The following is a 26,255-nucleotide window of genomic DNA, read 5'->3' as shown; positions in this document are numbered from 1 at the left end:
AATCAACCACAACCGATTCTACAAGACTATGACCACCCCGATGCATTCCAACTTCGGAGTGGCTTACTTCTTCCCACCACCAATGCAAACAACTATGAGTTCTCTCCTCAACTCATAAGGATGATCCAAAGTGAACAATTCGGGGGGAGTGTAAATGAGTGCCCTCTAGCTCATTTAGACAATTTCCTTGAGTTGTGCACTACCATCAAGCAAAACAATCTCACGGAGGAATTCATTTGGATGCATATGTTCCGGTTTTCTCTTAGGGACAAGGCTAAATATTGGTTGAGGTCCGTGAAAGAAGGGTCCTTGACAACATGGGAAGAGGTTACAAAAGCCTTTCTTGGGAAGTATTGTCCACCCGAGAAGACCGCGGAATTGAGAAGGAAGATCACAAGCTTCACTCAAGAGGATGATGAAACCTTGGGTGAAGCATGGGAGAGATTCAAGGACTACAAGAGGAAGTGTCCACACCACGGATTGCCTTCATGGATGATTATTCAAAGCTTCTACGACGGTCTTACTCCTACTTCGAGGACCAACCTTGATAATGGAGCGGGAGGTAGCCTTAAAAAGCTACCGGTAGAAGAAGCCGAAAGTATGATTGAGGAAGTTGCTAGGCATTATGCCTACCGGTATGATCGAAGAGAGAACCAACCAAAGAAGAAGGGTATGTATGACTTGAGTGCAATAGATCTTATTGCCTCAAAATTTGATATGTTAGCTCACAAGCTAGACCAAGCGACATCTTCTTCCGGTCCCTCTACCTCTCAACAACAACCACAAGTTATGTCTTGTGAGACTTGTGGGGGTAACGATCACATGGCCTCATATTGCAACGCTACCACGGAGCAAGTTGCGGTCATGAACCAAAGGAATGACCAACCATTCAATCAAGGGTGGAAGCAAAACCAAGGGTGGAGACCATCCAACCAAAATCAATCCAACTATAACCATCCTCCTCAAAACAACTACAACCAACCCCCTCCACATCAAAATCAACAAGCCCCATACCGCCATCCTAACCAACAAAGGCAACAACAATTCAATCAACCACCTCCTCCACCTCAAAAGACTTCCCTTGAAACCGCTCTTGAATCTTTTATAAATCAACAAGGGAAGAGCAATGCCGAGATGAGCTCTAACATTCAACAACTTCAAGCGCATAATAAGATAATTGAGAGCCAATTGGCTCAAATTGCTCAACAAGTTGGGAGCTCCACCTCCAATGCTAGTGGTCACTTTCCAAGCTCAACGGTAGTGAACCCAAAGGAGCATATCAAGGCTATCACCTTGAGATCGGGGAGAGGGTATGAAGGCCCGGTTATGAGTGAAGATGAGCCACAAAAGAGAAATGAGGGAGTTGAAGTGAGAGATGAGGGTGACTTTGAGAATGAGGTTGTAGGAGTTGAGAGAAAAGAGAAAGAAAAGAGTGGTGAGGGAGCCACAAAGAGAGATGAGGGAGTTGAAGTTGAGGTTGAGAAGCCTCCCATGAGGGTGTACAAACCACCAATTCCTTTCCCTCATAGGTTGGTGGAGAAGAAGCTCAATGAGAAGTTTTCAAAGTTTCTTGAAGTTATGAGAGGACTTCAAGTAAACATCCCCTTTCTTCATGCTATGTCACAAATGCCTACCTATGCAAAATTTCTAAAGGATCTCTTATCCAACAAGAGTAGGCTTGAAGAGAGTGCAACCATCTCCCTTCCAATGGAGGTGAGTGCAATCATTCAAAACAAGCTTCCCCGAAAGCTTGGTGACCCGGGTAGCTATGCAATACCGGTGAAGATTGGTGATATGGAAGCTATGGATGCTTTGTGTGATCTTGGGGCAAGTGTAAGCTTGATGCCCCTTTCTATTGCAAGGAACTTGAAGGTTGGTGAGATGAAACCAACAAGGATGTCCATTCAACTAGCCGACCGCTCGGTTAGATTACCATTGGGAATTCTTGAAGATGTGCCGGTACAAGTTGGAAGAGTTTTTGTACCATGTGATTTCGTAGTAATGGAGATGGAAGAGGATGACAAGGTGCCTCTTATTTTGGGAAGACCATTTTTGAACACCGCGGGAGTGGTGATTGACATGAAACAAGGCAAGCTCACTTTGAATGTGGGAGATGAGAAAATTTCATTCTCATTCTCACAAGCTATGAAGAAGCCTTTGTATGAGGAAATCAATAGAACCGATACTCTTGAAAGAGACATAGGAGAATTGAAGAAAGTGAATGGTAGCAAGGATACTTTACAAGCAACCCTCACGGGAAACTTGTATGATGATGGTGAAGAAGCTAAAGGGTACAAGTTGTTGCTTGACCAACCTCTACATAGCAAGGCAAAGGAGTTTGAAGTACTTGAAGTGGAGGTAAAAGAGGAGAGTACTACGCCTCCTCCTAAGGTTGAACTTAAACCCCTTCCCCCTTTGCTTAAATATGCTTTTCTTGATGATAGTGAGACTTATCCCGTTATTGTCAATGCCAAGCTTGATGACACTTCTCTTGAGAAACTCCTAGTTGTATTGAGGGAGTATAGAAGTGTCATTGGTTATACAATTGATGACATTAAGGGGATAAGTCCCACAATATGCATGCATAAAATTTTACTTGATAATGAACATGCTTCCTCTATTGAGCATCAAAGAAGGCTCAACCCCAATATGAAAGAGGTTGTTAAAAAAGAGGTTTTGAAACTCCTTGAAGCGGGCATAATCTACCCTATTTCCGATAGTAAGTGGGTTAGCCCGGTTCAAGTAGTTCCAAAAAAAGGAGGCATGACCATTGTCAAGAATGATAAAGGTGAGACCATTTCTACAAGGTCGGTCACCGGGTGGAGAATGTGCATTGATTATAGAAAATTAAATAAATCCACCCGGAAAGACCACTTTCCACTCCCCTTTATTGATCAAATTTTGGAAAGACTAGCATCACATAGTCACTATTGTTTCTTGGATGGGTATTCGGGATTTTTCCAAATCCCAATCCTACCCGAGGATCAAGAAAAGACTACATTCACATGCCCTTTTGGTACCTTCGCTTATCGAAGGATGCCATTTGGATTATGTAATGCACCTTCTACATTTCAAAGGTGTATGATGTCTATTTTTTCCGACATGCTTGAATCATCAATTGAAGTATTCATGGATGACTTTTCGGTTTGTGGTTCATCTTTTGACATATGCCTTAAAAACTTGGTGAAAGTGCTGAAAAGATGTCAAGAGGTGAACCTTGTGCTTAATTGGGAAAAATGTCATTTTATGGTAGAAGAAGGTATTGTGTTGGGTCATGTTGTTTCTTGTAGGGGCATTGAGGTTGATCGTGCCAAAATTGAGGTCATTGAGCGCCTCCCTCCCCCCACTAATGTGAAGGGGGTAAGGAGCTTTCTTGGACACGCGGGTTTTTACCGCCGGTTCATAAAAGATTTTTCTAAAATCGCTAAGCCGCTCACTCGATTGTTGGTAAAAGATGCCCCTTTTGTGTTTACTAACGATTGTTTGCTAGCTTTTGATAGGTTGAAGGAAGCTTTGATCACGGCTCCTATCATTCAACCACCGAATTGGGAGCTCCCTTTTGAGCTCATGTGTGATGCTTCGGATTATGCCGTTGGAGCCGTCCTTGGGCAAAGAAAGGACAAGAAGCTTCATGCCATCTACTACACTAGCAAAACATTAGATGAAGCACAAAGGAACTACACAACAACCGAGAAAGAGTTTCTAGCCATTGTCCATGCTATTGAGAAGTTTAGATCTTATTTGGTGGGTTCCAAAGTCATAGTCTTCACCGACCATTCGGCTTTGAAGTACCTATTGTCCAAGAAAGATGCCAAGCCAAGGTTGATAAGGTGGGTCTTGCTCTTACAAGACTATGATATTGAGATTCGGGACAAGAAGGGTGCCGAAAATGTAGTAGCCGATCATCTTTCACGGCTACCGGTCTTTGATGAAGAACTTGGGGGTTTGCCAATTGATGATTCATTCCCGGATGATCAATTGTTTGCAATCATTCAAGCTCCGGCTCCTTGGTTTGCGGATATCGCAAACTATTTGTCTTGCTCTATACTCCCTCCCGACCTCACCTATCAACAAAAGAGGAAGTTCTTACATGATGTTCATCAATATTTTTGGGATGACCCCTTGCTCTTCAAACAAGGTGTTGATGGCCTTTTTAGAAGGTGTGTCCCCGATGATGAGATTCATGATGTTATTGCTATGTGTCACTCCTCACCTTGTGGAGGGCATATGAGTAGTAACAAGACATTGGCGAAAATTTTGCAATGTGGATTCTTTTGGCCCTCAATGTTCAAAGATGTTTGGGGGTTCGTTAAAGCTTGTGACCGGTGTCAAAGAACCGGTAATTTGACAAAGAGAAGTGAAATGCCATTGAACAATATTCTTGAGTTGGAAATTTTTGATGTATGGGGAATTGACTTTATGGGACCTTTCCCTTCTTCTTTTGGGAATAAATACATTTTAGTGGCCGTTGATTATGTGTCAAAGTGGGTGGAAGCGGTTGCATCTCCTACAAATGATGCTAAGGTAGTGGTCAAGTTGTTCAAAAAAGTCATTTTCCCAAGGTTTGGAGTGCCCCGCGCCGTCATAAGTGATGGGGGATCGCATTTTGCAAAGCGGTCTTTCAAGGCTCTTCTTGAAAAGTACGGTGTTAGGCACAAGGTGTCATTGGCTTACCACCCTCAAACAAGTGGTCAAGCCGAGATTTCAAATAGGGAGATCAAAGTGATCTTAGAGAAGACGGTAGATAGGTCAAGGAAGGATTGGTCATCAAAATTGGATGATGCTTTATGGGCCTACCGCACCGCCTTCAAAACTCCCATTGGCACCACCCCTTACAAGCTTGTCTATGGGAAGTCTTGCCATTTACCGGTGGAACTTGAACATCGTGCTCATTGGGCTATCAAAACCTTAAATTTTGATATCCAAGCCGCGGGTGAAAAAAGGATGCTCGACCTTCATGCCTTGGAAGAATTGAGGTTAGATGCATATAAGAGTGCAAAGATTTACAAGGAGAAAACCAAAGCATGGCATGACAAGCACATCAACAAAAGAGAGTTCAAGGAGGGTGACAAGGTCTTGTTGTTTAACTCCCGGTTGAAGTTGTTTCCGGGTAAGTTAAAATCAAGATGGAGTGGCCCTTTTACCGTCACAAAGGTTTTCCCCTATGGTGCCATTGAGATTTCCAATGAGAGAGGAGAACCATTCAAGGTTAATGGCCAAAGGTTGAAGGCATACTTTGATGGTTTTGTTCAAGAAGAAACAAAGGTAATTCATTTGGATGAATTTGATGTCCCTCATGGTTGATTTTGAAATATGGTCAAGCTAGTGACAATAAAAGAGCGCTTCCGGGAGGCAACCCGCGCATTTTTGAGAAAAATTGATGAATGAGAGAAGTAAGAAATAAATTAATGGGATTTGTTATGACGCATATTCACCAATTATGAACTCATAACAATATCCCTATTATTTTCTCTTCAAAAAAAAAAAAAAAAAAAAAAAAAAAAAAAAAAAAAAAAAAAAAAAAAAAAAAAATCGTGAAGTGCAGGTCTGGAAGACTGCACGGGCGTGCGGAAGTTGGCACGTCCGTGCAGAACTGGAAAAATCGAGGAAAGTTTCTGCCTCCCTTTGCACGGACGTGCAGAATTTGGCACGTCCGTGCTTAGTCTTGCACGTCCGTGCCTGTTTCTGCACGTCCGTGCACGTCGAGGAAGAGGCATTTACGTGCAGTTTTGCACGGCTCAAAACAAAAAAAAAAAAAAAAAAAATCACTCTCTCTCCTCTCGCCTCTCTCTCTCTCTAACTCTTCTTCTTCCTCCCTTCAAACCTTCTCTAATCTCCTCAAAACTCCATCAAATCTTCAAATATTTCCACAAAAATTGAAAATCCTTCACTTTCTAACAACAACAACAACAAATTACTAACCTTTTCTACCTAAAACTCCCACAAATTCATCAAAACCCCATAAACCCTAACTTAAAAATCAAATTGGGGGTTTCTTGAATCTTCAAATTTTGGGCAAATTGGGTGTTCTAGGAGCTTCAATCAACAACAAGGAACGTTAGTGGAGTTCATTTGCGGGTTTTACACCCACGATTCATTGGGTATAATCTCTCCAACTCTCACTCTTTACTACTTGTTCTTAGTTGATTTTAGTTGATGTTTTTTGTTGTTTTTGGTTGAAATTGTTGATTTGGTGTGTTGATTTGTGATTTTGAGCAAAAAAAAAAAAAAAAAAAAAAAAAAAAAAAAAAAAAAAAAAAAAAAAAAAAAAAAAAAAAAAAAAAAAAAAAAAAAAAAAATTTTGTTGATTGGTTTTGGTTGTTCTTGTTTGGTGGTTGAGACTAATTGACCTTGTTGGTATTAATTGTTGTGGACTATTGTTTGGTTGATTTTAGGAGGTGTGACTTAGAGCCTTGGTTGTGTAAGTTGTGATTATTGTGTGCTTTGTGGACTTTGTTTGGATAATTTAATCAATCATGTCTAGGAGAAACCCTACCCGAAACACCTCAACTAGGCAACCTAGGCAACCTAGGCAATTAGAAGTTGGACAACCTAGCAATGTCCCACCCATGACAACTTCCCTTGGAATCCATTACCAAAAAAATGAACACCGCATTAAACATGAGTCAATAGTAACTAGGAAGTTAAAACCAACTAAGTTCTATGACGAAGGAATTGCGGAAAGATTAGGGGTTGAGAACGATGTGAAACAAATTTTCTACTCTACCGGTATCCCTTATTGGCTTGAAATGCATGCATTAACTTATAAAAGGCTCACCGTAGAATTTCTCTCATCCCTATACGTTCATCGGGATAACAACAATGCACCTAGGTACATGACCTTCCAGCTTATGGACCATGAGCACCGCATGACAATAGAACAAGTAAACCGTTGCTTTAGGTGGCCCGTAGGAAAAAGGTTTGGCCCTAAAGACAAGCCATCTAGGAATTACCAAGCCGGTAGTTTTTGGAGAAAAATTACCGGACTTTTTGTAAGAGACCCTAGATCGGACAAGGCCACAGCCATCATTCACCCCGCCTTTAGACTCGCCCATAGGCTCATTGCTAACACTATCTTCGCTAGAGGAGATAGCGCGGGAGTTGTGTCTAATCGCGAGTTGCTTTTTCTATGGCATCTTTGCGAGGGGGATGATAGACTAGACCTTGGCGCATGGTTGGTTGATCACTTAGAGGACGTGGCCAAGGGGAAGGGAGGGATAGCTATAGGAGGCATGATTACTTTTATTGCTACTTTTCTTGAGGTTGATTTTTCAGGTCTTGAGGCTCTCCCAGGTTCAACAAGGATCGATTTAGCCACAATCAAAAACATGCAATGGGTGGAGCAGGGTAGAGGAAACACACTCATTTGGTACGTGAGTGGTGCCCGATACGCCGACCTCCCAAATCCAATGAACACCGTCATCTACGACGCATCCAACTGGATCTTTGAGTCGGATTACAATTGGCAACCGGGTGGAGTAGATGACGAGGAGGAAGAAGAGGAAGGGGAGGAGCAACCTCAAGCCCAACATCATCAAGAACACCCCCATCAACCACATGGACAACATCAAGAGGAGCAACCACATCCTCACCATTTCCAAGGAGAGCAATCCTTCCAAGGGGCTTTCCAACAACAACAAGGATTCCAATTTGGAGAACCGGAAGTTGGTACAAGCTCGTTCTCCTACGAGCAATATTTCCACCAAATGAACACCAACTTCCAAATGATGAACACAAACTTTCAAAATCTCCAAACCGAGTTCGGGGAGGTGAGGAGGTCGAATGAAACAATGACTACGGCCTTCACCCAAATGAGGGAGAGTTTTGAAGGTCTTCGTGGGGACCTCGGAGAGTTCCGGAACGCCTATCGGCAATTCTACCCGGGAGGCTCAAGCCCCCACGATCCCAACCAATGAGGTACTCCTTCTTTGCCCCTCCTTATGATTTTCATGCTTAACATTGGGGACAATGTTAGTGATAGCTTGGGGGGGGGTTGTGATTTGGATATCTTGTGAGTTGGTTGTGCTCATTGGAACTTGTTGTGTTGGTTGTGATTTGGTTGTGTTGTTTTTGTTTGATTTGTTCCCTTGCTTGTTTCCCGTTAATCCAAACCCAAAAATCCAATCTTCCCATAAATCCAAATTTTTCTTCTCCTTTTTTTTAGTTTAATTTAGTTTCTATCTTCTCCTCTTTTAGTTTAATTTAACTCTTACTCTAATTTTGTATATATGCTAAAAAAATAATAATAAAAAAAATAAATAAATAAATAAATAAATAAAAAAAATGATGAAAAAGAAAAAAAATGCCCAAGAATGATTCCTATATGACGATACCTATGTGAATTACTTGCTTGATCGTTGAGTGATGAGTAAGATTTCCTTAAAAGAAAGTGTATGCAAGGGTTCGGTACATTTAGGAGTTTATTAAACTTGATTGCTTAGGTGCATGCTTGTAATTAAGTCGATGAATGTTCAATTGCACGGTTAGTTCATGAACTTGTCTAAGCACACTTGAAGTAGGATATGTTTCAGTTGGTTTGCGGTCCCTTGTGCCCTTGATTTGCCTCCACTCTTCCCAAAGCGAAGCTTCACTTGAGATTTAGTAGGTTATTGCTTGTTAAATAAGTGGTAAAATAAACCACTCTTTTATCCTCTAGTAATTATTAATTATTAAAAAAAAAAAAAAAAAAAAAAAAAAAAAAAAAAAAAATGCCGCTCAACAGTCAAAAAAGGCGGAGCAATAAATAAAGTTCAAAATTCAAGAACTTTATCAAAAAAAAAACCATAAAAATTCTTTTTCTTTTGAGGTCAATTTGTGGACGCCTCCCACATTATGTATATATTTTAGTTCATCTTGTAAAAATCTCATAGTGGAGTTTAGTGGAAGGAGTTTGTTGGTGTATCTTGGGAGGTGGACTTGTACTCCACTATTTTATAACCGAAAATAAAAATGTGCCACGACTTGGGAGTGACTAAGTGTGTTCTAATGAACTAGTAAAAAGTTTAAGTTAGCGTCCCTTTGCAATCTTGTTTAGTTGCTTCTTGGTCTCTAACTCATGTGTACACTAGTATGATTTGATTTCCGCAAATTGCTCTCTTTTCTTGCTTGTGTTCACATCCCGATAGGTTGACTTGGGCTAAAAACTTTTGTTTTCTTTGGAAGCATGTTTTGATTGTAAATAGATATTTTGGTTGTTGGAGTTGTGGGTGTTTCTCTTTGGAAACCCTCACGAGAGATGAACTCGTCCTATTAGGCGACTTATAGGTTTAAACGGCTTCTCACTTTTGCTAAAAGTGATTGTTTGGATTAGTGTGCTTTTGCTTCCCGATTTTGGCATAGTCCTTGCTCTCACTCTTCGCTACAATTTAGTCCCTCTCCTATTTATTATTGTTAGTTTGCTCGAGGACGAGCAAGAGCTTAGCTTGGGGGGATTTGATAACTTGTTATCAAACATGATTTTAGGGTACTTTTAGGGCTTGTTTCCGTGTCTTTATCCACTTACTTGCTCTATCTTACCTTATTTTTATGTAATTTTGTGTATTACGTGCTTCACGAGGTGTTCGTGTTTTTGATGCACTTTTCAGGTGAAAATGACGATGATCCGAGCACCTTTGGTGATGGAGCGACGAGTGCAAGGCAAGGGGAGCATCATGCGGGACCCACGAGGCAAGGAGGAAGCGTTTTGGAGTCGTTAGAGCCCCGAGGGAGGGCTGCACGGTCGTGCATGCCTTAGCACGGCCGTGCAGCACGGCCAAAACTGAAGGAGAGTTTCTGCCCCAGACAGCACAGACGTGCAGCATTCTGCACGGTCGTGCATAGTTTGGCACGGACGTGCAGATGTTGCACGGCCGTGCAGACTGGCCTGAGTCTGAAATCGAGCTACTGCCACCCTCTGCACGGACGTGCAGAATTTGGCACGTCCGTGCAGAGTCAGTTTTGCGACTTCTCTTGTTTTCTCCGTCCTTTCTTTTTGGGGGTCCTTTAAATAGCCCCTTTGGACGTTTTTGAAGGGGGTGGCCATTATTATTCCAGAAATCTATTTCTCTTAGTTGGTAGCTCAAAAATACTCCAAAAAACACTAGCTTGTAATTGTAGATTTTAGTTATTTGCTTGGAAATTTCAATCCAAATCTTTGTAGAACAAGTTCCACCATTGTTATTCAAGTTGAAGCTTCTAGTAACCATTTCTTACTCTTTCTCTTCCCTCTTTCTTGCTTTAATACTTATTATTCTTCATTGTTAATTGTTATTTGCATGCTTAGATTGTTAATTTCTACTTAATTCCTAGTTTTAATTTGGTCATGAATTACTTGAAACACTTAATTGCTTTAATCTCCATGGATTGTGAGTAGTCTAATTTCTGGGGTTTGGGTGAACCCTCAATGTAGTCACCAATAGCTTGTTGCATGTATTAATTTGGTAATTGTGGGATGTTAATTAGTTGAGTTTAAGTGAATTAATTGTTAATTCTTGTAATTGGCCATTGCTTGAATTATTTATCTAGCTTTTTCAACGAAGGATCGAGAGATGAACTTGAGAGGGCTCCTTATGCTTAATTGACTTGATTTGCCATGAGAATAGGAACTTCTAGTCAAGGGAATTGTATGTTACCGTGATAATGCTTTAACACTTGTTTCTTGCCCATAATCACGAGAGTAGGTTATGTTCTTGATGTCAAGTAATCCCTCTAGCTTGAGAGAGTAGTAGGGTGCCTTAGGTAACTTCCCCTAATTTATCTCCCATTTTACCATTGCTATGTATGCTAATCGTTATTTGTGATGAAGTTGAGCGGTGTAACCCATATCCTAGATCTTCTTAATATCGTTAATCACCTCTTAGAATTAATTGATTTGAATTAGATCGGTGTGACATAATACCAATTCCAAAAACCCGACTTAATCTAGCTTGTTTAAACACTAACATTTGGTGGTTGATTCAACGCCTCTCATGGGTTCGACCCTTTCTTGCCCTTGCTACTAGTTTAGCAGGATCGAGTTAGGTCTATTATTTGATAGGTTGGCGACGCTCTATCAAGCACTCGATAAGAGACTCAATCTGAGACGTGTTCTTATCAAAGATATTTTCACATCATAGACATTGGAACACTTACCCTTTTGTACACTTTTATTTATTTTTGCTTTTGCTTATTTTTGCTATTTTTTGAATTACTCAAGCTTTTTATGAAATTGAAAATTGCATAAGTTGCACACCATCCCATCCCAAGGTTAGATATATGTAGGTTGAAAAAAGAAAGGTCTATCGTTAGACGAGGCTCAAAGGGTTTATGAAGAAAAGATCGTATAATTGAAGGGCGAAAGGAGATATGATGTGGCTACAAGGGGTGCCTCAAATCATTAGTATACCTTGTGCTTAATTCGACATGGATTTTTATTTTTTTTAATGAAATGATCATATGCAAGGAAATAAATGCTCATTTTATTAAAAAGGGAAAAGAAAAGAAAAACTACAAAATAATTTAAAGGAAAAGAAAAGGTGCCTATGCTAGACTTATTGGGGAAAGGAAAAAAAAGAAAAAAAAATAGACAAAAGAGGTCATGAAATCTTGTCATTGAAGCTCGCCTCTTGTCTTGTGTTGTTTGCTCCGACATCATCCAGTCTTCTCGCTAGCTAGAGGCAATGGGATCTTATTTGCTTCTATGAGATCTTGAATGAGATTTTGAAACCTGTAACATTCATCGGTGGTATGACCGTTTCCTCGATGGTACTTGCAATAGGAATTTGGATTCCATCTCGAAGATCGATTTTCTGGTGTTGGATCCTCGGTAGGGCCAATAGGTTTGATTAATCCTCGATCATAAAGACGATCGAAAGCAGCATCGTAGGTCATTCCAATGGATGTGAACTCTCGCCTGGGTTTCCTTTTAGATCCTTGATTGTCCATGGCTAAGACGTCATTATGGTCAAAGGTACTAACATTATTACTAGAGTGGGCGCTTTCGGAAGAAGAAGGATTGTCGCTCTTCTTTCCTTTCCAGCCACCGTGGTTGCTATTGTTAGTAGCTTTTTGCTTTGCGAGGTCATCTTCGATCTCGATACCTATGTCATAGACGGCCTTGAAAGTATTCAAGTTGTGTTGATATTTTAAGTGCTTTGAATACTTTTCTTGGAGATTCTTGATAAACATCCTCACGGATTATTTTTCGGTGGGGACCTCAATCATCTTGGCGGAAGTTTCTCTCCATTTATTAAAGAAAGAAGTAAAGCCTTCATTCTCTTTTTGTCTTAGCATCTCAAGTTGTCTATGATCGGTTTCAACTTGAATATTGCACTTGTACCTATCAACGAAAGCGTTTGCTATCGATTCCCAGGTAGAGGTTTTCTCCTTGTCAAGGGAGAAGAACCATTGTTGGCAAACGGTTTCAAGAGATAGTGGGAACAGAGAGGGGAAAACCTTCTTATCGATACCCTTAATGTTCATTATAGTTTCAAAAGCTCTTAGATGGAAGTAAGGGTTGTCTGTTGCCTTGAATTTAGGGATGTCAGTGGCGTTGAACTTATGCGGAAGAAGTTCTTTGTCCAGCGAGACCCCTTGCGAACTCATGCCCTGAAATTTATAGTCACTAGATAGCTTGCTTAGACTCTCTTGCATGAGATCCATCTGTTGTTGCTTCACGGGATCATCAACCTTGAGGGTGAGTAGCTTCAGTGTTTCAGTCATGGTAACCAATTGGTTCCTAAACTCATTGACTTCTTCTTGAGTTGCCATTATCTTCTTAGCCTTCCTCTTCTGACGAATCGGTTTATCAAAAAGCGAGACTTGAATAAAGAGGTTGTCCTTGATTAATCGCCCTTCTCTCCTCGACCAAGTACTGTGGGAAAGGAATTTGGGGATACTTATCATTAATTATTTAACTCAAACTTTATTCAACATGCAATGGATGGAGGAATGAAGGAAAATTGGAATAAAATGTGAAAGAAGATTTAGATGGAGGGATATGAAGAATTAGGAATAGAATGTATCCCCCAACTCAAATGACGGAAAGATCGACTCATGCATGGACCTACGACATGGTCATGGTGACGTGTACTCAAAGTGTGTGCTAAGATTAGTGAGTGTAGGTGACATGTTTGGACTCTTGTGTAAGACCATGGGACTTAGTGCCTAAACTCGAATATTAATTCAATTAAGCATTATTGCCGGCAAAATTAACAGGAAACTGATTAATTAGACATTAGGTTTTGACTCGACAAATAATCCGAACTGTCGGCCAAGCGACAGGACTGGCGTCACAATATGGTGGTTGGCGCCAGACTTTTTAGTAAATGTCTGGCGCTACACACCATACAGTGGCGCTACAGCTCAGATTTTGGCACCAACTTTGGAGCCTCGATCCGGGACTGTTTTTGGTATTATTAGTCAACCGGGGTATGCCTAAATTCGTACTAGGTCAATTCCGATTAAAAGAAGAAAAAAACGTTATGGACCCGAATTAATTAATTAATTAATTAATTAGGCAAAGTTCTTTAAGTCATTAATTTAAATCTCAACACAAATCAACAAACGGTTAGGAGGAGCATAGGATATATATGCACAACAAATAATGCACAATTAGGCAAGTAGGCACAATATGATGCAATGAGTTCGTAACCTAACCATGGCTCTAGTTCTCTAAAGTTCGGGATATGGTTTAGTCAAATAGGGTCCATGGTTAATTGTTCAGATGCACCGCGTAGAAGCCTAACCGTGAAGGGTTAACGCGTGTGGATAGAACACCGCGAGTTTTTTTTTAGAAAAAAAAAAAACTCACTTCCATGGTTTCGTGAATTCAACCTCTCAAATGTACCCTTTGTTGCCAGGAGCGTTCAATCGAGTAGATAGAGCATGAATTCCCAGAGGGTTATGTCCATATGTAGAACACATATGGGTTTCAGAAAAATGAGAAAAAATTCAATCAGGAAGTAGGATCGAGCAAACAATACAAAAAACCGGTCGAAATTAGAACGCATATTTCTGGCTCGGTATTGGGGGAAATTGGCGCCAGCAAACAGAGACTGGCGCCAACTTTTAACTGTAGCGCCTGGTGCCAATACTGGCGTCTGGCGCTACGGCTAAAAGTATGGCGCCAAGCTCTGGCCCCTGACGCTACTTCCCACATGCCTCAGCAGCTTTCTGTGCTCAATAAAATCATCCAGTTTTGCGTGGTGTTATTTCAGTCCTAGTTGTGAAAGACATTTCTCAAATTTCCTACGTGTAAAATCCTTATGTTTTTGACTCATTACGGATGGTCTTTCCAATGAGAAGCTTTTTATGCATATGCCACAATGTTAATCAAAATTACGCACATGAAATACTTAGAACTTTTCGAGTCTCATCCACTCATTCTAAATCATTACCGAAACAAATTCAGGAATTAAAATAGAAATCCTCCCCAGTGGAGTCGCCAAAAACTGTAGGGAATAGTTTCAAGCCTTATTTAATCCCACTATCTTGAACCCCACTGTGATCATACAATAAAGTACGGTGGCGTACAAAAGGGAAGAAGATAGAGCAAAAGAGTCGCCAACAAGTTTTTAAGGAACTTGTAAACCGTTCACGAGGCGAAGGTTACACCCCCTAACGATCCAAGAGATCGTCAACTCCATAAGGTCATGAACCAAATAAGGGTTCGGGGATGATGGTACAAATCCAACCTAAAAGAGATTGAACCTGCCCTAATAATAGGCCTCTACTTTATTCTGCTCGTATTCATGTGCGCTTTCTGAATAACATGCAATCAATAGGATTAACCCTAAACCTGTTTAATCTATGTTGGTTGAATTTAATGCACAAACAAACTATTATTGGCGATCACTTGAATTATAATCACAGTTAACCCTAAACAAGATTATTAATTATCTTATTAAGCGTGATTGCAAATACCAATTCCCTTTAACATGCAATAAAGGTGATCAAGCAATAAATAAATATCAAGCAACATAATAAATAATCAATATCATGAATAATAATTATAATAAAAATAATATCAATCATAATCATGTTAAAGCATAGCAAGATCCTAGGCATGATACTAACAAGATTAATAACAAACCCTAGCATGTCACTAAGCAATAAAAATCAAGTCTTTAACCCTAACATGATACTAACATGAATAAATATTAGGAAGAGAATAAAAGGCATCATAGCAATCATATTTAATATTAAAATTAACCTAGACATGATACTAGGAATATCATAATAACAATATAAACATGATTTCTACATCATAATATCAATAAAATCAATTAAAGTACTTACTTTGATGCCTCGTACCTCTTTCTAATAACAAAATACACACGTTAGTAACTTCAAGGAAAATAATAATCAAAACAATTAAATTAAATAATTGAAAGAGAGATTTGGGACCAAACCCTCAGAAATTAAAACCTTTCACGTCTAGGGCGAAGGCAACTTCGAATATGGCTAGGTGTTTCTAGATCTTGTGAATGCGGAATTATGTATTAAAGAGCAAAGTTTAGAAAGAATGCTAAAAGATCAATAATTCATAAAGTAATTGTTGACGATTGATGATTGTAGATGATGATTGAAAACGAAATTTATTAAAACTTCAGAATAAAAGAAATTGGTGAATAATAGATGTAGATGAATGAATGGTGAATGAATATTGATAATCCGTCCATCAAAACGGAGTTTATGATACGATATTTATAGAGAAAAACATCCAAAAAAGATAATTTATCAAAACAGAGTCTGAAGATCGCAAAACTAACTTGGCGCCAGACCTGGCTCATTGGCGCCAGGACCAGTGGCTAGCGCCAGGCGCCAATGGCTGGCGTCTGGCGCCAATCCTGGTTCCAGGCGCCAAACCGGATTTTAACGCGTTTTCGAAAATCTGATAAAATTCCTGTACTGGCAGATAAAATAATATAATTTCAGTCGAAAATGCTATTTGATCTAATTAAAACTCTGAAGAATTCTAATTGAATTAAGAATGATAAAACCTTCTAGAATGTTCTAGAAGACCAAAACCATTCCTAATTACATTAGGAATGATAAATCATATTAGGCCCTCCCCTAGATCATTGGGCCGTACTTAAAGCTCAAACCGGGCCCAGTTTAGTAAATTGGCCATAACTTCCTCAATATTCATCGGAATTGGGCTTATAATATATCGTTGGAAAGGTCTTTGCAAGCCCCATCCAACTACACCACTATTGGACCCATATCATGGACCAACCAAACTGGATTGGCTGTTTTCTTAAAATAAAGTTTTCAAAAACAGGGAGAAGAGAAAAGAAAAGAAATAAAACTTTCCGCAACACTAGACCTTTCCACACTTTCGTTTCATTTGATTATGATTCGACGTGAAAGGTACTCATCACTGGGTTTGGTTTTGGGGAGACACAAATGGGTGTCTACAATAGATATTTTTTTTTTTTTTTTGGTGCACATTGTATAAATCTCTATTATCGTAGATATTGACTAGCTAAATAAAGATATATACAATAATTAGAGAATATAGGGTAAATACATTCTAAGCTACTCGTAAAGTCGTAACTTCGTAAGGCTAAAACTACTCTATGTACTCGAACCCAATATGACGCGACCTGAAATCAAACCGAGACTCAAATTAACCTAATATTTGAGACCCAAAGCCGAACATAGCCCGACCTGATTATAACCCACAAATTATTGACCTGAATCGAGCCCTATAATGACCTGACCCGATCATAACCCGCAAATTATTGACTTGAACCGAACTCGACTCGAACCCGAGAATGACCTAACCTGTTAAAATCCAAATTAACCTGACCTATAATTCACCCGACCCGAATGTAACCTAATCTAAACCCGACCCAAACCCCATACGATGTATGACCCAACGTGACCTGACTCAAGAATGACCCAACCCAAACCCGACCCGTATAGGTCATGACATTAACCCGAATTGACCTGACCCACACTAACCCGACTCAAACCCAACCCGTTTACCACCCAAATTGACAGCTCGATCTAGTGAACACTAAAGCTTCAGTACAGTCTTCACTCATACTTCCTTTAATTTGTTTTAATAATATTGCAACAAGGATGAAATTACGCCTCTCAAACCACATTTTATGTATTATATATTTATAATTTTATGAGTAAATATTATAAAAAATTGATATTGTGAAAATATTTCATGAGAAGAATCTCACTTGACTTTATTTTGTTTAACGTATAAATATTATATGGTCACACAAGAGTGATGAATAATGCAAAAGTCCTATTGTTGCAATCTAATCATATCATATCATATAACTAATATATAAAGCTAAATTTTTAGTTAGTTCACGAGGCAACGACACTTGACGTTCGAACTTTTCGCCAAGTGTCACGCCACGTTGGATATATTTAAATAGATTTCATAAGATAAAAAAGTTAGTTTAAAATTCTATTTGGATATAATTTTAAGATAAAAGAGTTAATTTAGAGTTTTATGTTCGATAAATACTAATTTCAAAGGTACAAATTGAATAATAATTTTATTTTAAAAAAATTATTAGATTATAATTCTATAAAATTATCAAATAAATCTATTTTTTATATCATAATTTTTTTTGGAGCAAAGGAAGTAATTTAAAGTGTAAAACATACATTTACAGTATATATCAATCGGTTAAAATAATATACTTCACAATCTAATAGAATTTTTATTACTATGTAGACTTGTCAATTAGGGTCGGGTCATGAATCATCTCAAATTGGGTCATTTTAGGTTACGAGTCAAGAAATGTTCAACACTTGCCTAAAGTTTCGGGTTTGGGTCAACCCAACGAGTTTTGAACAATTATTTTATTTGTTTTTCTAGTTTTTAAATCGAAAATTTCCACCAACATTATTATTAGTCATTACATGTCTACTAATCGTCACAAAAGCACATCAATTCCTAACTAATTTGTATTATTGACTTAATTTAAAATTTCATATATAGATTAAAAATTCATCTTAAAATTCAATAAACAACCTAGCATCGCACGAGGCACAAAACTAGTGTGTATATATATATATATATATATATATATATATATATATATATATATATATATATATATATATATATATATATATATATATATATATATATATATATATATATATATATAAAGGAGAGTTTTTTCCCGATGTTTTAGAGAGTCACGTACGATTTAATTTTCTTAGCGCGCCATGTAAGATTATAAATTTTAGTTATAGCCAATTAAATAAGAAATTATTAATTTCTTTTAGAATTAATTAATTCAAATGTCACGCAAACAAAATTAGCAAATGATATTTTTAAGTTAAAATTAATTAAATGTAAAATATTATCTTTTTATATTAAAAATTTTATCTAAATATGCAACAAATTTTAGTAAATAAATACAAAAAAAAAAAAATTTAAAAATTCAAACAAATTGTGCCTCGCACGGGCTTCATCTAGCATTAATGGAATAAGAAGTGTAAGATAGATTTTATTTTTAAAAAAAAAAAATTGAAGAGAAATATTACATGCATTCCCACTTTCTTTATTTATTTAGTTTACCTTAAATCATAATTTTGTTAGATTTTTTATTTTCTTTTTGGTCAAATTTTGACCGATAGATGTCATACTTAAAGGTAAGGAAATAAGCATTATATGATAATACTAAGATAATAAAAGAGCTATTAAAAACATTATCATCAATCAATAACATAATACTAAAGGCGAATCTGATATGACATTTGTCATGTTTTGATTAAAAAAATTCCCGCCACTTTTACTTTCCTTTTTTTAACAATATTTATGAACATTATTTATAATATCCTATAATATTTAACTTTCAATTTGACAACTATATATAAAGTATATTCTATATGCATTCAATCAATGAAAATATTTTGACATATAATATTTTATAATAGGTATTTCTCTATATCAAACAAACATATACTACATATAAGGTAATATAAGGAATATTGGAATCAATCATCAATAACATAATACTAAAGGCGAATCTGATATGACATTTGTCATGTTTTGATTAAAAAAATTCCCGCCACTTTTACTTTCCTTTTTTTAACAATATTTATGAACATTATTTATAATATCCTATAATATTTAACTTTCAATTTGACAACTATATATAAAGTATATTCTATATGCATTCAATCAATGAAAATATTTTGACATATAATATTTTATAATAGGTATTTTTTATATCAAACAAACATATACTTTTTTTAAATAAAATTGATTCATAAATAAGTCATACGACATCTACAAAGAGATTTAGATCTAACAAATACATAATAATTGAATCAAATAAAGATATTCTATAAGCAAAGCTACGATCGTTGTTGCAAATCGTACATTCTTCATACCCTCTTTCATATCGCTGTGATTTACAGCCTTCTTCGGCGATTGGGTCATTTTTATACTACATATAAGGTAATATCAGGAAAATAATGACGTCATTTTTATAATTTATATTTTTTTTTTCCTAATGTAAAACTCCAGTTTTCCATAATTCATATCATTCTACATCATATTTTTTTTTTTCCTTTGAAAGATTTTTTGCTCCAACCGGGATTGTTACATTTCCTTTTATTTATTATTTATATATTTTTTTAGAATTGTTGATTTATTTATAAAATTAACACTACAATTCAATAACTATAAAATAAAAATTAAAAAACCTTGATTATTAATTGTCACAAATAAAAATATTCAATTAAATTTGTATAAAATATGATACCATCAAAGTATGCTATAAAACATTGTGCCAGTCAAAACATGCCAACAAAATAGGGATATATGGGGTACATAAGTACATTTCACGGGTTATAATTAACATAACATTTTAATCTTATATAAAACCCTATAATCATTAAATATTGCTTCTTTTTTTTTAAATAACTTTTGATATCAATATAATATAAAATTCAATGGAAAAGAAAATCAAGTATTGTTTCAATTAAAAATATTGATTTTAATTATTGTTAAATTAAACATTATAATTTATGAATATGCTAAGTAAAAACCGTGCATTGCACGGGACTTAAACTAGTAATAATAATAAAAGAAGATCAGGTAGTTACCAATTAGTACGTAGCTTTAGGCCGCAGGATATAGATCAATGTCATTATCCCATAATATCATAATAAGACCTAGTTTGAATTCCTTATCCTGACAAAGATACAAGAAAGAGTTACAACTTACAACTTACAAGTCAAAGTGTGCCTATTATATTAATAGATACATGCCTTCTAATTAGTACCACTGGTTGGAATATCTCTCAGTTAATACTACATACAAATATCCTCAACCCCCATAATAGTTGGTGAACAATGCTGCCTACGATTGCATTTCAATAATTAGGACTCGGTCAATAGAGTGTCACTACATTTAATGATATTGTTAGTAGCTGTAGGAGACTTGGGTGCATGAAAACTAGAACAGCCGCCGACCTTTGAAGTTGATCTTTGAAGCTTCACCAAAGGAACAAGAGACTGTACAACATCAGCCATTAGTGGTCGGTAATCAGCCTCTGGCTGCACACACATTGCTGCGATAGCAGCAACCTGGATAGCCTCCTTCATCGAATACTGACCTTCCAACGCTGGATCCATGATTTGTACAACTCTCTCTCTATCAGTGAGCTTTGGCAATGCCTTTTGTAGTTTTGTCCATCACAATTCCAAAAGAGACAGATATTAGAGGATGAATCAGTTAGTCAAATCAAATGCAGAAGATGAATACAACATAAAGGCGGTGTGATGAAAATTGCAGATGCATCAAAACAGAAGAAAGTATTTTTCCAAGCACTTGTTTATAAATAAGAAACCAATATAAAACAACGGACCTATCCAATATGGTAATTTGAATCAAAATTCACTTTTCACAGTTTTCAAGACTAAATAGATCAATAGGGCCGCAACAACAAAAAAAACTTTGGACCTCACACTTGTTCTCTTGAAGCTACTCGAATTCCCAATTTGCACCCAAATATAAAATTTGGATAGATAAAACTTTATTTAAGATGCTACTTGTTGCCAATGAATCCTCCAGTGTCCGCTATATATGTAATAAAACTAAGAAGAGTAAGCTTACCCAAGACACAAGGACACCTTCACCTTGAGGTCTCTTCAAGTCAACTGGTACCCTGCCTGTAAGTAGCTCCAGGAGGACAACCCCGTAGCTGTATACATCTGATTTTGTGGTCAAATGTCCTGTTAATGCATACCTACATAAAGAATTATAAAATATATAAAAAAAATTGCAGAAGAATATATTATTTGCGAATTCAGAGATGAACTTATTATGACCAGAGCAAAATTCTAACTGAGAAAAGATAGTGTGGCCCTTACTCAGGAGCAACATAACCCTGGGTGCCCAGGACTCGTGTGGATACATGTCCACCTGCTTTCTCCGGTCCAAGCTTAGCTAATCCAAAGTCAGAAACCTTGGCATGGAAGTTCTTGTCGAGAAGAATATTGCTGCTCTTAAAATCCCTGTCAGAAACCTTTCCAACCCTTTTGCAGCATCCAAAGCAATTTTTAACCGTGTCTCCCAATCCAACTTGGAAGGAAAAGCATTTGAACCTAAACAGAGATTTTGAACATGTAAGATAACCACATTCAAATCTCACTTCAAAGAAAGATAGAACAAATAGTATACTCTAGCATCAAAAACTGTAATGTCTGCACATTAAACTGCAGGTTATGAATTTAAGACATATAGACAACAAATCCTCCAGTCCTAAATAAGGCTATGGAGCATGGACAACAAAGACTTATAAGCATGGAGACCTTTATTGAAGAAAACAGAACGCCCAGCAACTTGTCCGTCTTCACACAATCAATATTGAACTTTCACCGGTCTGACTATGGAATGTGAAAACATCTCTGTTCCAACTTTTCCAAAAACTCTATGCATGTTCCTCAAGATATTATTGTAGTTCTTTATTGGTCACAATACTCGCAAATCACAGAAGACAAATAGGCCATTGCAAGCAAGAATTTGGCCGAGTTTGGGAAACTTTTCTTGTTGATAAACTGAATTCTATATGATTCGCGTACTACCATTTTCTGTTTCAACTGTTAAAGGAAAAGTACATGGATCTAATAAACACTCAAGGGATAAGCTCACTGTGAAAGTTTATCAACGAGAAAAGTTTCCCAAAGTAAGGGCCATCTAAGATGTCATAAGAAGCATTTTTTTTTGTAGGGAGGGACATTGGGGCCAGTGTGAATATGTGACAAGCACAACTACATTTTCCATCCAATCACTAACTAAATTACTAGACTGATAGATCAGCTTAAGTATTGATGAAAAAAAAAAAAAAACAAAACAAAGAGCAAAATCTACATCACAATACAGAAGATTCAGAAGTCATCGGATATATCCAAGACAAAGGATAATTTCGCACAATAAGAAGATTAAAGAAGCTGATATAACTACATAAATATACATAAGTAAAGAACACAATGAGATAGTTCAAGATGAAAAGGAACATAGCAGAAAAGAAAATTTTAGTTATTTTGAGTTTTAAATTTCTTACATTGCACCATGACCCTTTACACATCATGCAACAAAGGTGGAAAAGGAGAAACTTAATTACTAAAGGCCATATACATACCTCTAGAAGGGTACAGGTGCTCTTGCAATCCACCATTTGCCATGAACTCATAAACCAGCAACTTATGATTACTATCCGAACAGTGACCAACCAAACCAAGCAAATATGGAGAGCGAAGTCGGCTCAGCAATTCAACCTGCATATAAAAGTGACCAATCAAAAATCAAATTTGTGATAACATAGGAAAAAAAAAAAGGGATTGAGGATTGACTTTTGGTAATACTTCATAGAGACCAAACCTCCATTTTGAATTCCTCTTCTCCGTGCTTTCCAGCATGGTCCATCAATTTAATAGCAACCTTCCTCCCATCATTAAGTACTCCACGATACACTGAACCAAATGCACCTTGCCCTATAATATTTGACTTGCTGAAACCACTAGTCGCGGAATTGAGCTGCTTGAAAGTAAACACTTGTAATCCCTTCTCACAAGCAACTTCAAGAGTCGAATTTGATGCCCCACTTTTGTCATCATTGTCAAGTCCTTCAAATACACAATTGAAAGACATATGGAAATGCCCCACTTAGGCAAAAGAATAAGATGTCAGGCTGAAGAAAGAATATTTCTACCAAAGTAAGTGTGTGATGAGTAAGTGCTTAACATTAATGTACATCCGAATTAGAGACATATAAACACAGAGGCTTTTAGCTTTTAATTGCTACTTCTATATCCCACAGCAAGCAAAGGACAACTTATCTCAACCAAATTAAATTTAAATGAGGAAGAGCGAAATCTTTTCACATATATGAGACTTTAGAACTTTTTAGTATTTTTATTGACAGATGAAACTCGTGAGTCAAATTTAAAAATTTTAAAAATCAGGATCAAATGCAGCTGCTAAATGGTCTTTAAATACTTCATGCAATCACCAAAAATCTACTTCCAGCAGCTAAAGGAAAGGTCTTGTTTTCTAAACCATCCATCAATCCAAAACCCATAAGGGATTAGATTAGTTTGCCTTCCATTTCCAAAAATCCATGCTAATTCACTCCAATGTTCAATTCTAGTTAAAAGCATAAACACCAATACAGTGGGCAGAAATCGTTAATGTGACACTACGCATATGTTAATCACTCATCATTTCATCTCAAGTACCTGTGTTAGATCCTCGAAAGTCCAACAATTATCTAAAAAGTTGGCACTTCATAAAACTAGAAAATTCACTAAGCAGATCAAACCAAAATCAGTCACTTTCCCTCAGTACATTCTTCCAGGTACCCGGCATTTTCGGACACCCGGGCAACCCAGCATTTCCACAACAAAAACTCTTCTTACAACCAAAAGTCCAAGTCACAACTACCAGTTGTTCATTTGCAAAACAATTCACTCAGCAGTCAGTCAGCAGCAAGTCTACTCTACTCCCTTTAATTGACTCTCTTACATAACTAATGATTTATACAACTTAACTCTTAATCATCTTCTATTTTTCATTTTTTTTCTTTCATACTCCATATTTTTTTATACATACATTCTTCTCTTCTGCTTCCACTTCACATGTAAACAATATATAATATATACATACACATAAGGCTAAATTAAGTACATTAGTTAAAATAAAAATAAAATTAAGAATTAAATTTTTATTTTTTTTTTAAAAAGGTGGATTTATACATAAACATCAAACTCAACAATGTCCTAAAAAGCTTTAAAAAAAAAAGGGAACGAATTTACGAAAAATTAGAACAAATTTCAGGCAAACAGTGAAAATAAACAAAACCAAAATGTAAACAAATTTATAAAAAGAATCAGAAAAATGTAACATACTTTGCTGAAGATTGGAGCGTTTAGAGACTTTGTTACGAATGTAGCAATAATAACTAAAAGCAACGAGCAAAGAAACCATAGAAATCGACGCCATTATCAAAGAAATAAGCAAAGCAGCTCTCTCCTTCTTCCTGTAATACTCTTCCGACTCCATTTTTACTACTTTCCTCAAAAAATCGCCGAATAATAAAATTGACGAAGAACCCTAACCCTAAAAAGAGGGAAAAGTGAGGAAAACATGCCCCATTGAAATTTGAAAGAAGCAGTGAAGTACAGTATAGTAGAGAGCTTAAAAAAAGGGAAATGAAATAAATTTTGCACGGGGTGGTGGTGCGCACTTTATACGAAGGAGAAAGGGACGTACAAAAAAATATTTGAAAAAGATATGTTGGTGAAAATGTGTTTGGTTGTTGACTGACATCATAGAGGACTGGACAAGACATTTTTCTGACTTTTCTTTTTTTCTCTCTCTAATTTGAGTATGTGACAGAGTGCGTTGGGAGTGGTGGATTTTGTTTTGTTGTGGTGTGGAGAGTTAAGGTAGTGCACGGTCCGTGTTGATTTGGGCTATCCAGCATTGATCCAGTTTGAGTGATCAACTGCAAAGTGGGTTAGACATAAATGAGTTGTATGAGTAATTGTTTTTTTTTTTTTTTTTGGAAATTATACCATGTAACCTTGAGGAGCTCGAAATTCTACATTGTACGGCCTGTGTGCCCATGGTTTTTGAAATGTCTAAACTGTGATCCCAGAGTTCCGTTAGTAACTCTGTTGTACCCTTAATGTTAAATCTCCGTTAACATACTTTTGTTAAACATTAAAAAAAAAATATTAAATAAATAATAAAAAAAAAAAAAAAAAAACAAAACAAAACAAAACACCAAAACCACCCCATGGACAGCCCGCTACCACCGCCAGCCCGCCCCCCTTCCCCGGGGCATCGGCCACCTAGAGTCCTTCCCTCCCCCGACGTCGGCGCTGCCCGACCACCTTCCCTTTCCCCTTCGAACACTAATCTAATATATATAAATAAAGTAGGAATTTTTCGGGAGCATTTGACGCGCCACATAAGAAAAGGTATTATTTTGTCCAATGAAAAATTAGATTAATAATTTATTTTAGAATTAAAAAATTTACTCGCCACCTAAGCAAAAGTGACGAATAAGATTTAAGAATTTTGACACATAGGTAAAAACAACGAATAGTGAATAATTAAAATTTAAATTACTTTTAAAAACCAATAGTTATCTTCTCTAAAAAAACAATAAAAAAAACTAAGTAATAATTATCTTTTTTACATATATGGATGCAAATTTTTAATCTCAAATATCTTTAATCTCTCCCTAGAAAATGTTGTAAAAGTCTGATTTTAATAATGTACTCATCGAGACGAATAAAACTAAATCTCATATAACTAATTTCCCATAATATTTTATAGTTAAACGATTATAAATGAGACTAACATTTTAAACAGAACAAGTATATTAAATAAACGCATAGGCAAAAGACTTATTTTGATCAATTAAAAAACGAGATTTGTCATTTCTTTTTTGAATTAAAAATTTAAATTGTCACATAAGAAAAATTAGTGAATAAGGTTTGGGATTTTAAATTTAAGCGTCACATAAAATAAATAAAACAACAAAAGATAACTTCAGTGTTAAAATTAAAAAATTATCTTATGATATTAGGAATTTTATCCATATATTTAATGAATGTTCTTCATAAATATACTAATTTTTTTTTTTTTTGCGTAGTCATAAATATACTAAATTTTAAATTAAATAAAATGATTACTAGAACCGTGCATCGCACGGGCTTAGAAGGCATTTTTGGAGAGTATTCGGCGAGCCACACAAGAAAAACTATTATTTTGACCAATGAAAAATTAGAAT

The 26,255-nt window shown here is 36.6% G+C and overlaps 1 non-coding gene and 1 pseudogene across 2 annotated transcripts; both read right to left on the bottom strand.

Moving 5' to 3' along the window:
- Positions 1–375: 375 nt before the first annotated feature.
- LOC145560887 (small nucleolar RNA R71) lies at positions 376–482 on the bottom strand. Its single transcript, XR_014093482.1, has one exon. It is a non-coding gene; the product is annotated as a small nucleolar RNA R71 (small nucleolar RNA).
- Positions 483–20,096: 19,614 nt separating this feature from the next.
- Positions 20,097–24,821, bottom strand: LOC145559870 (putative serine/threonine-protein kinase PBL7; annotated as a pseudogene). Its single transcript, XR_014093011.1, has 6 exons — positions 24,361–24,821; positions 22,835–23,079; positions 22,596–22,731; positions 21,325–21,558; positions 21,068–21,200; positions 20,097–20,628 (listed from the first exon to the last, which is right to left on the bottom strand). The product of XR_014093011.1 is annotated as a putative serine/threonine-protein kinase PBL7 (transcript).
- Positions 24,822–26,255: the final 1,434 nt, after the last annotated feature.

Source organism: Chenopodium album, chromosome 9 (genome assembly GCF_948465745.1).
Source record: "Chenopodium album chromosome 9, dcCheAlbu1.1, whole genome shotgun sequence".
Classification (NCBI taxonomy): Eukaryota; Viridiplantae; Streptophyta; class Magnoliopsida; order Caryophyllales; family Amaranthaceae; genus Chenopodium; species Chenopodium album.
The sequence above is the reverse complement of the archived record's forward strand: the minus strand, read 5'-3'. Positions and strand labels throughout refer to the sequence as shown.